This window comes from Oncorhynchus mykiss, chromosome 1, assembly GCF_013265735.2.
Source record: "Oncorhynchus mykiss isolate Arlee chromosome 1, USDA_OmykA_1.1, whole genome shotgun sequence".
NCBI lineage: Eukaryota > Metazoa > Chordata > Actinopteri > Salmoniformes > Salmonidae > Oncorhynchus > Oncorhynchus mykiss.
Window position 1 is genome coordinate 7,171,672 of NC_048565.1, and position 15,141 is coordinate 7,186,812.

Genomic DNA, 15,141 nt, shown 5'->3' on the forward strand with positions numbered 1-15,141 from the left:
TAACTGACTGATATTATCACAGAACACAACATAAAGGTCATGTTAACTGACTGATATTATCACAGAACACAACATAAAGGTCATGTTAACTGACTGATATTATCACAGAACACAACATAAAGGTCATGTTAACTGACTGATATTATCACAGAACACAACATAAAGGTCATGTTAACTGACTGATATTATCACAGAACACAACATAAAGGTCATGTTAACTGACTGATATTATCATAGAACACAACATAAAGGTCATGTTAACTGACTGATATTATCATAGAACACAACATAAAGGTCATGTTAACTGACTGATATTATCACAGAACACAACATAAAGGTCATGTTAACTGACTGATATTATCACAGAACACAACATAAAGGTCATGTTAACTGACTGATATTATCACAGAACACAACATAAAGGTCATGTTAACTGACTGATATTATCACAGAACACAACATAAAGGTCATGTTAACTGACTGATATTATCACAGAACACAACATAAAGGTCATGTTAACTGACTGATATTATCACAGAACACAACATAAAGGTCATGTTAACTGACTGATATTATCACAGAACACAACATAAAGGTCATGTTAACTGACTGATATTATCACAGAACACAACATAAAGGTCATGTTAACTGACTGATATTATCACAGAACACAACATAAAGGTCATGTTAACTGACTGATATTATCACAGAACACAACATAAAGGTCATGTTAACTGACTGATATTATCACAGAACACAACATAAAGGTCATGTTAACTGACTGATATTATCACAGAACACAACATAAAGGTCATGTTAACTGACTGATATTATCACAGAACACAACATAAAGGTCATGTTAACTGACTGATATTATCACAGAACACAACATAAAGGTCATGTTAACTGACTGATATTATCACAGAACACAACATAAAGGTCATGTTAACTGACTGATATTATCACAGAACACAACATAAAGGTCATGTTAACTGACTGATATTATCACAGAACACAACATAAAGGTCATGTTAACTGACTGATATTATCACAGAACACAACATAAAGGTCATGTTAACTGACTGATATTATCACAGAACACAACATAAAGGTCATGTTAACTGACTGATATTATCACAGAACACAACATAAAGGTCATGTTAACTGACTGATATTATCACAGAACACAACATAAAGGTCATGTTAACTGACTGATATTATCACAGAACACAACATAAAGGTCATGTTAACTGACTGATATTATCACAGAACACAACATAAAGGTCATGTTAACTGACTGATATTATCACAGACCACAACATAAAGGTCATGTTAACTGACTGATATTATCACAGAACACAACATAAAGGTCATGTTAACTGACTGATATTATCACAGAACACAACATAAAGGTCATGTTAACTGACTGATATTATCACAGAACACAACATAAAGGTCATGCTAACTGACTGATATTATCACAGAACACAACATAAAGGTCATGTTAACTGACTGATATTATCACAGAACACAACATAAAGGTCATGTTAACTGACTGATATTATCACAGAACACAACATAAAGGTCATGTTAACTGACTGATATTATCACAGAACACAACATAAAGGTCATGTTAACTGACTGATATTATCACAGAACACAACATAAAGGTCATGTTAACTGACTGATATTATCACAGAACACAACATAAAGGTCATGTTAACTGACTGATATTATCTCATAGAACACAACATAAAGGTCATGCTAACTGACTGATATTATCACAGAACACAACATAAAGGTCATGTTAACTGACTGATATTATCACAGAACACAACATAAAGGTCATGTTAACTGACTGATATTATCACAGAACACAACATAAAGGTCATGTTAACTGACTGATATTATCACAGAACACAACATAAAGGTCATGTTAACTGACTGATATTATCACAGAACACAACATAAAGGTCATGTTAACTGACTGATATTATCACAGAACACAACATAAAGGTCATGTTAACTGACTGATATTATCACAGAACACAACATAAAGGTCATGTTAACTGACTGATATTATCACAGAACACAACATAAAGGTCATGTTAACTGACTGATATTATCACAGAACACAACATAAAGGTCATGTTAACTGACTGATATTATCACAGAACACAACATAAAGGTCATGTTAACTGACTGATATTATCACAGAACACAACATAAAGGTCATGTTAACTGACTGATATTATCACAGAACACAACATAAAGGTCATGTTAACTGACTGATATTATCACAGAACACAACATAAAGGTCATGTTAACTGACTGATATTATCACAGAACACAACATAAAGGTCATGTTAACTGACTGATATTATCACAGAACACAACATAAAGGTCATGTTAACTGACTGATATTATCACAGAACACAACATAAAGGTCATGTTAACTGACTGATATTATCACAGAACACAACATAAAGGTCATGTTAACTGACTGATATTATCACAGAACACAACATAAAGGTCATGTTAACTGACTGATATTATCACAGAACACAACATAAAGGTCATGTTATCTGACTGATATTATCACAGAACACAACATAAAGGTCATGCTAACTGACTGATATTATCACAGAACACAACATAAAGGTCATGTTAACTGACTGATATTATCACAGAACACAACATAAAGGTCATGTTAACTGACTGATATTATCACAGAACACAACATAAAGGTCATGTTAACTGACTGATATTATCACAGAACACAACATAAAGGTCATGTTAACTGACTGATATTATCACAGAACACAACATAAAGGTCATGCTAACTGACTGATATTATCACAGAACACAACATAAAGGTCATGTTAACTGACTGATATTATCACAGAACACAACATAAAGGTCATGTTAACTGACTGATTTTATCACAGAACACAACATAAAGGTCATGTTAACTGACTGATATTATCACAGAACACAACATAAAGGTCATGTTAACTGACTGATATTATCACAGAACACAACATAAAGGTCATGTTAACTGACTGATATTATCACAGAACACAACATAAAGGTCATGTTAACTGACTGATATTATCACAGAACACAACATAAAGGTCATGTTAACTGACTGATATTATCACAGAACACAACATAAAGGTCATGTTAACTGACTGATATTATCTCATAGAACACAACATAAAGGTCATGCTAACTGACTGATATTATCACAGAACACAACATAAAGGTCATGTTAACTGACTGATATTATCACAGAACACAACATAAAGGTCATGTTAACTGACTGATATTATCACAGAACACAACATAAAGGTCATGTTAACTGACTGATATTATCACAGAACACAACATAAAGGTCATGTTAACTGACTGATATTATCACAGAACACAACATAAAGGTCATGTTAACTGACTGATATTATCACAGAACACAACATAAAGGTCATGTTAACTGACTGATATTATCACAGAACACAACATAAAGGTCATGTTAACTGACTGATATTATCACAGAACACAACATAAAGGTCATGTTAACTGACTGATATTATCACAGAACACAACATAAAGGTCATGTTAACTGACTGATATTATCACAGAACACAACATAAAGGTCATGCTAACTGACTGATATTATCACAGAACACAACATAAAGGTCATGTTAACTGACTGATATTATCACAGAACACAACATAAAGGTCATGTTAACTGACTGATTTTATCACAGAACACAACATAAAGGTCATGTTAACTGACTGATATTATCACAGAACACAACATAAAGGTCATGTTAACTGACTGATATTATCACAGAACACAACATAAAGGTCATGTTAACTGACTGATATTATCACAGAACACAACATAAAGGTCATGTTAACTGACTGATATTATCACAGAACACAACATAAAGGTCATGTTAACTGACTGATATTATCACAGAACACAACATAAAGGTCATGTTAACTGACTGATATTATCACAGAACACAACATAAAGGTCATGTTAACTGACTGATATTATCACAGAACACAACATAAAGGTCATGTTAACTGACTGATATTATCACAGAACACAACATAAAGGTCATGTTAACTGACTGATATTATCACAGAACACAACATAAAGGTCATGTTAACTGACTGATATTATCACAGAACACAACATAAAGGTCATGTTAACTGACTGATATTATCACAGAACACAACATAAAGGTCATGTTAACTGACTGATATTATCTCATAGAACACAACATAAAGGTCATGTTAACTGACTGATATTATCACAGAACACAACATAAAGGTCATGTTAACTGACTGATATTATCACAGAACACAACATAAAGGTCATGCTAACTGACTGATATTATCACAGAACACAACATAAAGGTCATGTTAACTGACTGATATTATCATAGAACACAACATAAAGGTCATGTTAACTGACTGATATTATCACAGAACACAACATAAAGGTCATGTTAACTGACTGATATTATCACAGAACACAACATAAAGGTCATGTTAACTGACTGATATTATCACAGAACACAACATAAAGGTCATGTTAACTGACTGATATTATCACAGAACACAACATAAAGGTCATGTTAACTGACTGATATTATCACAGAACACAACATAAAGGTCATGTTAACTGACTGATATTATCACAGAACACAACATAAAGGTCATGTTAACTGACTGATATTATCACAGAACACAACATAAAGGTCATGTTAACTGACTGATATTATCACAGAACACAACATAAAGGTCATGTTAACTGACTGATATTATCACAGAACACAACATAAAGGTCATGTTAACTGACTGATATTATCACAGAACACAACATAAAGGTCATGTTAACTGACTGATATTATCACAGAACACAACATAAAGGTCATGTTAACTGACTGATATTATCACAGAACACAACATAAAGGTCATGTTAACTGACTGATATTATCACAGAACACAACATAAAGGTCATGTTAACTGACTGATATTATCACAGAACACAACATAAAGGTCATGTTAACTGACTGATATTATCACAGAACACAACATAAAGGTCATGTTAACTGACTGATATTATCACAGAACACAACATAAAGGTCATGTTAACTGACTGATATTATCACAGAACACAACATAAAGGTCATGTTAACTGACTGATATTATCACAGAACACAACATAAAGGTCATGTTAACTGACTGATATTATCACAGAACACAACATAAAGGTCATGTTAACTGACTGATATTATCACAGAACACAACATAAAGGTCATGTTAACTGACTGATATTATCACAGAACACAACATAAAGGTCATGCTAACTGACTGATATTATCACAGAACACAACATAAAGGTCATGTTAACTGACTGATATTATCACAGAACACAACATAAAGGTCATGTTAACTGACTGATATTATCACAGAACACAACATAAAGGTCATGTTAACTGACTGATATTATCACAGAACACAACATAAAGGTCATGTTAACTGACTGATATTATCACAGAACACAACATAAAGGTCATGTTAACTGACTGATATTATCACAGAACACAACATAAAGGTCATGTTAACTGACTGATATTATCACAGAACACAACATAAAGGTCATGTTAACTGACTGATATTATCACAGAACACAACATAAAGGTCATGTTAACTGACTGATATTATCTCATAGAACAAAACATATAAGATCTCCTAAGCCTGTGTCAACCTTATTTTTTTACGTTTATCCCAAAACCCTATTTTTTTCACCATTTATTTTCGCCGTAGAGGACAACAAGCTGGTGAGCTCTGTAGAATACTGCCGCTAAAATATGAAATCCCGTACTGTAAAATGGGTGCTAAAATGAGTACCTGCAGCTAAAGTCAGCACCCACACCTATTTAATTCCACTTCAAGCACTGTTGCTATTTAAAGTTATACAGAGAATTGAATTTATTATGTGTAAAAAAAAAAAAAAACACTTTATCCACCTAAAAACATGCTGTTGAGACATTATTTTTTATCAATGCCCTATGATGTGTATGCACAGAACGGTAGAGATGGTACTAACACAGGTGGGAACAATAACTACTTAAATATGATCCCCAATTAGAGACAACGATTACCAGCTGCCTCTAATTGGGAATCATACAAATCACCAACGTAGAAATAATAAACTAGAACCCCACATAGAACTAATAAACTAGAATCCCCCCAGTCACACCCTGACTTACTACACCATAGAGAAACAAAGGCTCTCTATGGTCAGGGCGTGACAATTATTGTACACTGTAGCAGAGAAACATTGATCCCCGTGGAAATGTTTATCTTCTTCTAGAAAATCCACGGTGAATCGACATTAATAGTTACATTCTATATGTTAGACATTCTGATCCAGAAGGATACGAGTTCATCACAATGAAGAAAAATAAATAAATCTTCTGCGAACAAGTAAAAAAAGGGGGTTCTTGGAAACAAAAATGGATGACATAAAAAATGAATGGCATGTATAGCTGAATGAAAGTTCTACTGTACCAACTGTATCCTAAAAACAGATTGTCGTGTTTCGCTTTTCCTAAATGTCAGCCAGAAGTCCACCAAATGCTGTATTCTGGACCAGGGCCCTGGACACAAACACAAACACACACACACCTCCATCTGTCATGTGTGGTCATCACACGGTGAGGCAGGAGGGACAGGGACTTCCTGCTTAAAGCAAAGCATCTCCCTTAAGCTTGAAAGAGTTATAGGTTTGGCCCCAAAGTCACACTGGGGACTGGCATGGCATCTGCCCCCAAACCATGAGCCAAAGGCTGGGGGAAGGGAGGGAGGGACGGACAGTCTTGTAGCCCAGATAAAGACAACCTCCCCTGGCCACGGTAGTAGGAGACTAGTGGACAGGCCTTGGGGTTCAGCTGAGGACTGAGGACTGCTGATATTAATCCACATGGGTGTGCATGTTTGCATGCTTGTAGTGTACACTCTTAGAAGTAAATGAGCCTCAAATAACCTTTTGGGGTTGAAAAGATTGCCAAACGGGGTAACCTTCCCCAGGTCAAAAACTTTCCTTGAGGAGCCCGTGTGACATGACACACATGACATATCTTTTCACAAAAGCTTCAGAGATTGGCCCTTATACAGTACACTGTTACTGGGCTGCTTGTGTAAAGGTTAAAACGGGAATCTTTTTGTGATGGGAAGGGTTCAATTTTGAACCTTCCTGTCGATTGGAGGCATGGCTTATTGGAGGTTTTCAAATAGTTATTTTTGGCCACTCGTGAGAGAAAATGTCATTCCTGTTCATCATATTACGTTTCTACACTACAACTGTCAACTTTCCTTGAATATTTATGCATATTACATATTCTAATATAATATTGACATTGCTGATTACATATTGTAACAAAGTGGTAACTATTCCAACTTTGGGATTTGCATAGGCTCTTGAGGGACTCATACACATCTTTATTAAGCCTCATTGAAGCTACAAAACTGTCAGTGCTCAACCTTAACGTGATGACAATACAACAGAACAGATTAACAGGAATGACATTTACTCTCACAGGTGTCCAAAAAGAACTATCTGAAAGCCATGCCCCTACTAAAGCCATGCCTCTCCAATCTTCCGAGGGGCCTGGCTTTAGTAATAAGCCACAGTATCTTCAACCTAGGGTAGGGTAGTGTTCATGATGGGATTATTATGGATAATAAATCAAATGAGGACGATGATCGATGCTTGACTGCCATTTGACAAATTAAACTGTCACCAGAATAAGGCCCTTGATATTTATTGGAAAGGATATCAAGCTCATCTCCCTGTGGAGTTTATTTAATCTGTAGTCTAATAAATTGCATGGTTCCCCGAGTCGTAGTGGGAGGACCACGCCATGTCATTGCGTGACTCCAACTTTACTTTGATACAGTATGATGCTTATTGTATCAATATTTGCGCCTAAAGGCGTTTCCACCGCCATTTCTCACATAAACAATTTTAACGACACAAAAAAAGATCCCACCATGTCGAACGAACAAATTATCGGGTCGGCATTTATAAAAATTGTACCGAAACGTAATGTTTCCAATGGCAATAAAAACTGTGGATGGAAACGAGGTTTATGTCAACAAAACGAAAATACGCTGAACAAGGTGGGATATGGTTTTGTTTATTGGCAGATGGATTAACTTATGATAAACTTCATAACTTCATCATTTATGGTGGTTATGTGCGCGGTCGTGAGCTTCATGCAAATTTCGATTAAATATCAAGGGTATTTCTTATTTCTTATTAAGGATCTCCGTTAGCTTCTGCCAAAGGCAGTAGCTACTCTTCCTGAGGTCAAGCAACATTAAGGAAGTTAAAAACAATTTAAAAATGTTACCTGAAATTTCCTTTCATAAGAATTTTCACAACACATTGTGTTCCCTCGGGCCACTACTCTACTATCACATATCTACAACACAACATCTATATGCACCTGTGTGTAGAGCGTAGATAGACACAGAGCTGAAAATGCAACGGAAACACAGTTAAACTTTAAAAAAAAAATCTATATATATATTCGGTAGGCTACGTTAAAACTTGAGCGCAAAAGTGTTTTAATGTGCATTACGTCATCATGCACAGGATTTTATCTAAAAAAAATCTGTTTGATGGAAATACTCCTGGTGGGAAAACGCACATACTTTTTATATGCACACTTTAGAGTATTTACATAAAATTATGTCGCCAATTGGACGGAAACCTAGCTACTGTTACTGATTGCACTATATTAAAAAAAATCGGATTATTTCATACTGTAAATGCACTAGTTTTCATGAGTACATATTTTCTGCTAACGCTAATTAGTCCACTGTAAACAAATTAAGCCATTCTCATTCATAGGATTTAACATTGGATTTAATATAGTGGTGTTTTTTTTTTCATAGGAATTTAATAAAGACTTTGTAATGTCTCAGGGAACAAGCTATTTGATTTTCTGTCCTTATCATTCGAGGTCCAAACATAAATTGACCAATAGAGGAGGTGTCAAGGGTTGCCTTATTACATGAACTAGTGAGGTGAATGCAATTAGTTCAGGGTACATAGGTAGTTCAGGGTGCATGATTATTTCAGGGTACATAGTTAGTTCATGGTACATAGTTAGTTCAGGGTACATAGTTAGTTCAGGGTACATAGTTAGTTCAGGGTACATAGCTAGTTCAGGATGAATTATTAGTTCAGGGTGCATAGTTAGTTCAGGGTGCATTATTAGTTCAGGGTGCATAGTTAGTTCAGGGTGCATGATTAGTTCAGGGTACATAGTTAGTACAGGGTACATAGTTAATTCAGGGTACATAGTTAGTTCAGGATGAATGATTATTTCAGGGTACATAGTTAGTTCAGGGTACATAGTTAATTCAGGGTACATCGTTAGTTCAGGGTACATAGTTAATTCAGGGTACATAGTTAGTTCAGGATGAATGCTTAGTTCAGGGTACATAGTTAATCATGGGTACATAGTTAGTTCAGGGTGCATAGTTAGTACAGGGTACATAGTTAGATCAGGGTGCATAGTTAATTCAGGGTACATAGTTAGTTCAGGGTACATAGTTAATTCAGGGTACATAGTTAGTTCAGGGTACATAGTCAATTCAGGGTACATAGTTAGTTCAGGGTACATAGTTAATTCAGGGTACATAGTTAGTTCAGGGTACATAGTTAGTTCAGGGTACATAGTTAGTTCAGGGTACATAGTTAATTCAGGGTACATAGTTAGTTCAGGGTACATAGTTAGTTCAGGGTACATAGTTAATTCAGGGTACATAGTTAATTCAGGGTACATAGTTAGTTCAGGGTACATAGTTAGTTCAGGGTACATAGTTAGTTTGGGGTACATAGTTAGTTTGGGGTACATAGTTAGTTTGGGGTACATAGTTAGTTCAGGGTACATAGTTAGTTCAGGGTACATAGTTAATTCAGGGTACATAGTTAGTTCAGGGTACATAGTTAATTCAGGGTACATAGTTAGTTCAGGGTACATAGTTAGTTCAGGGTACATAGTTAGTTCAGGGTACATAGTTAGTTCAGGGTACATAGTTAGTTCAGGGTACATAGCTAGTTCAGGGTACATAGTTAGTTCAGGGTACATAGTTAGTTCAGGGTACATAGTTAGTTCATGGTACATAGCTAGTTCAGGGTACATAGTTAGTTCAGGGTACATAGTTAGTTCAGGGTACATAGCTAGTTCAGGGTACATAGTTAGTTCAGGGTACATAGTTAGTTCAGGGTACATAGTTAGTTCAGGGTACATAGCTAGTTCAGGGTACATAGTTAGTTCAGGGTACATAGCTAGTTCAGGGTACATAGTTAGTTCAGGGTACATAGTTAGTTCAGGGTACATAGCTAGTTCAGGGTACATAGTTAGTTCAGGGTACATAGTTAGTTCAGGGTACATAGTTAGTTCAGGGTACATAGCTAGTTCAGGGTACATAGTTAGTTCAGGGTACATAGTTAGTTCAGGGTACATAGTTAGTTCAGGGTACATAGTTAGTTCAGGGTACATAGTTAGTTCAGGGTACATAGTTAGTTCAGGGTACATAGTTAATTCAGGTTTTTTTTATTTAAAATGTTTATTTCACCTTTATTTAACCAGGTAGGCTAGTTGAGAACAAGTTCTCATTTACAACTGCGACCTGGTCAAGATAAAGCAAAGTGGAGTGATAGATGAGCAGATGATGATGTGCAAGTAGAGATACTGGTGTGCAAAATAGCAGAAAAGTAAATAAAAACATTATGGGAATGAGGTAGGTAGATTGGTTGGGCTATTTACAGATGGACTATGTACAGCTGCAGCGATCGGTTAGCTGCTCAGATAGCTGATGTTTAAAGTTATTGAGGGAAATATAAGTCTACAGCTTCAGCGATCTTTGCAATTCGTTCCAGTCACTGGCAGCAGAGAACTGGAAGGAAAGGCGGCCCAAGGAGGTGTTGGCTTTGGGGATGACTAGTGAGACATACCTGCTGGAGCGCGTGCTACAGGTGGGTGTTGTTATCGTGACCAGTGAACTGAGAAAGGGTGGAGCTTTACCTAGCATAGACTTATAGATGACCTGGAGCCAGTGGGTCTGGCGACGAATATGTAACGAGGGCCAGCTGACTAGAGCATACAGGTCGCAGTGGTGGGTGGTATAAGGGGCTTTGTTAACAAAACGAATGGCACTGTGATAGACTGCATCCAGTTTGCTGAGTAGAGTATTGGAAGCTTTTTTTGTAGATGACATCGCCGAAGTCGAGGATCGGTAGGATAGACATTTTTACTAGGGTAAGTTTGGCGACGTGAGTAAAGGAGGCTTTTTTTGCGAAATAGAAAGCCGATTCTAGATTTGATTTTGGATTGGAGATGTTGAATATGAGTCTGGAAGGAGAGTTTACAGTCTAGCCAGACACCTAGGTATTTGTAGTTGGGGGTACATAGTTAGTTCAGGGTACATGGTTAGTTCAGGGTACATGGTTAGTTCAGGGTACATGGTTAATTAGTAAAATGTCATATGCTGAATTTACTGTTGAAGGTACACAACACGACCAAAAGTATGTGGACACCTGATTAACCCAAACCATGAAAAACAACCCCAGACTATTACTCCTCATCCACCAAACTTTACAGTTGGCACTGTGCATTCGGGCTGGTAGCATTCTCCTGGCATCCACCAAACCCAAATTTGTTCGTCGGGCTAGAAAATGGTGAAGATTGATTCATCAATCCAGGGAGCGAGTTTCCATTCCTTCAGAGTCCAATGGCGGCAAGCTTTACACCACTCCAGCCTACGCTTGGCATTGCACGTGGTGATTTTAGGCTTGTGTGCGGCTGCTCAGCCATGGAAACCCATTTGATGAAGTTCCTGACAAACAGTTCTTGTGCTGACATTGCATTCAGAGGCAGTTTGGGACTCAGTAGTGAGTGTTGCAACCGAGGACAGATCATTTTTACTCGCTACGTACTTCAGTACTCGGCGGTCCCATTTTGTGAGCTTGTGTGTCCTACCACTTCGCTACTGAGCCACTGTTGCGCCTCAACGTTTCCACTTCACAATAGCAGCACTTACAGTTGACCGGGGCAGCTCTAGCAGGGCAGAAATTTTACGAACTGACTTGTTGGAAAGGTGGCATCCTATGATGGTGCCACGTTGAACGTCACTGAGCTCTTTAGTAGCGCCATTCTACTGCTAATGTTTGTCTATTGAGATTGCATGGCTGTGTGCTCGATTTTATACGCCTGTCAGCAACGAGTGAGGCTGAAATAGCTGAATCGACTCGTTTGAAGGGGTGTCCACATACTTTTGAAATGAGAAATCAACTTGAAATCCATAAAATATGTCACCATGTCATTGGATTTAGGTTAAACGTTGGGTAAATGTTTTTTATAAAGTCCCTTACGTTCATGACCTTTTGCAAATCCAATCAGTTCTCAACGTTGATTCAACATCATCACATTACATTTTTTTGGGGTTGAAATGACGTGGAAAAAACGATGTTGATTCAACCCGTTTTTTTTTGCCCAGTGGGAGGGCATTATTTTGGCTTCAAATAAAACCTAAGTGAAAGATAATGAATAAACCTTATCTTAAAAATGTTATGAATAAGACTGGATTGATGGGACATAGTAGGAAACATATTAATTATGGGAAAAATTACAATTTCTTCCTCAATATCAGTTAATCAGCTATGAAACGCAGGTTGTCGTGTTGAATAGTAGACACATCAATGTTGAATAGTAGACACATCCCAGTGCTTTTTGTGTGTGTGTGTGTGTGTGTGTGTGTGTGTGTGTGTGTGTGTGTGTGTGTGTGTGTGTGTGTGTGCGTGCGTGCGTGTGTGTGTGTGTAAAACCCTGAGAACAGGAGCATGTGTTGTTGGGAGGGACTCAGGAATGTATCCAGGTCAGCTGTGATGTCCCAGCTGGAGTAGAGGAGGCTACACCTGTCAGCATCCAGAGGCCTCGCTCTCTCTATCTCTCTATCTCTCCATCTCTCTTCTCTCTCTCTCCCTCCCTCTCTGTCTCTATCCCTCTCTCTCCCTCTCTGTCTCTATCCCTCCATCCCTTTCTCTCTCTGTCTCCATCCATCCACCCCCCCCCTCTCTCTCTCTCTCTCCATCCCTCTCTCTCTGTGTCTATCCATCCCTCTCTCTCTCTCTCTCTCTCTCTCTCTCTCTCTCTCTCTCTCTATCTCTATCTCTCTCTCTTTCTCCAGCTGGACGTGCAGGAACCCCTCACCCCACATAGATCCAGGCCGTGTGAGTCAGTCCAGCTCAGCCATGCGTGTCCTACTCTGGGAATTCACTCTGGGATCTTACGTTAGGTCCCTCTCTCTCTTTCTCTCCCTGTCTGTTATTAACCTCACTGTGTCTCTTCCCTATCTCTCTTTTCTTTCACCCCCTCCATCTTTTTATCATTCTCTCGCTGTCTGTTGTCTCTTCCACTCCTCTCTCTGTAACTCTCTCTCTGTCTGTTGTCTCTTCCACTCCTCTCTCTGTCTGTTGTCTCTTCCACTCCTCTCTCCATCTGTTGTCTCTTCCACTCCTCTCTTTGTCTGTTGTCTCTTCCACTCCTCTCTCTGTAACTCTCTCCCTGTCTGTTCTCTCTTCCACTCCTCTCTCTGTCTGTTGTCTCTTCCACTCCTCTCTCTGTCTGTTGTCTCTTCCACTCCTCTCTCTGTAACTCTCTCTCTGTCTGTTCTCTCTTCCACTCCTCTCTCTGTCTGTTGTCTCTTCCACTCCTCTCTCTGTAACTCTCTCTCTGTCTGTTGTCTCTTCCACTCCTCTCTCTGTCTGTTGTCTCTTCCACTCCTCTCTCTGTATCTCTCTCTCTGTCTGTTGTCTATGTTTCCCAATATTTCACATGTGGTTTTGTAAGTTTGACATGTGTGCTTTTGTAAATGGCAGGATAAGATCCCGGGTTCCCTATGGGAGACGGCAATGTCTGGACCAGTCGACCAAAGGTGCCAAGACTAACTTTGAAGTCACAGACGGGGCTACCTCATCAAGGAACCATATAATGCAACCAGGAAAGACACGGCAATACAAGGTTATAACATCTACAGAAAAGACAGAAATGCCAAAGGTGGAGGTGTTGCTGTTTATATTCAGAACCATGTTCCTGTAAAGACTAGAGAGGATCTCATGTTAAATACTGTTGAAGTAATATGGCTACAGGTTCATCTGCCTCCCCTAAGCCCATTCTAGTGGAAAGCTGCTATAGATCACCAAGTGCTAACAGTCAATATCTGGATAATATGTGTGACATGCTTGATAATGTATGTGATATCAACAGAGAGGTTTATTGCTTATCCCAGTTACTAGTAAGCATGCACCCATTAAGAAAATGACTGTAAAATGAAATCCCTATGAATGGATGAGGAATTGAACAATTGTATGGTTGAGGGGGATGAGGCAAAATTAATGGCAAATAGGTCTGGCTGCACAACCGATTGGCGAATGTACATTAAATTGAGAAATCATGTGACTAAACTGAATAAAAATAAGAATATACTACACTATGAAACAAAGATAGATGACAAAGAATGATAGTAAAAAGCTTTGACATTTTCTGAAAAAAGGCAAACTCAGCTCCATCATTCATTGAATCAGATGGCTCATTCATCACAAAACCCAATGATATTGACAACTACGTTAATGATTTTTTCATTGACAAGATTAGCAAATTTAGGCATGACATGCCAGCAACAAACACTGACACTACACATCCAAGTACATCTGGCCAAATTATGAAAGACAAGCGTTGTCATTTTAAATTCCATGAAAAGATTTTTAAATTATTGTCGTCTATCAACAATGATAAGCCACCGGGGTCTGACAACTTGGATGGACAATTACTGAGGATAATAGTGGACGATATCGCCACTCCTATTTGCCATATTTTCAATTTAAGCCTCCTAGAAAGTGTGTGCCCTCGGGCCTGGATGGAAGCAAAAGTCCTTTCGTTACCTAAGAATAGTAAAGCCCCCTTTACTGGCTCAAATAGCTGCCCAATCAGCCTGTTACCAACCCTTAGAAAGGTTTAGAAACAAATTATGTTTGACCAGATACAA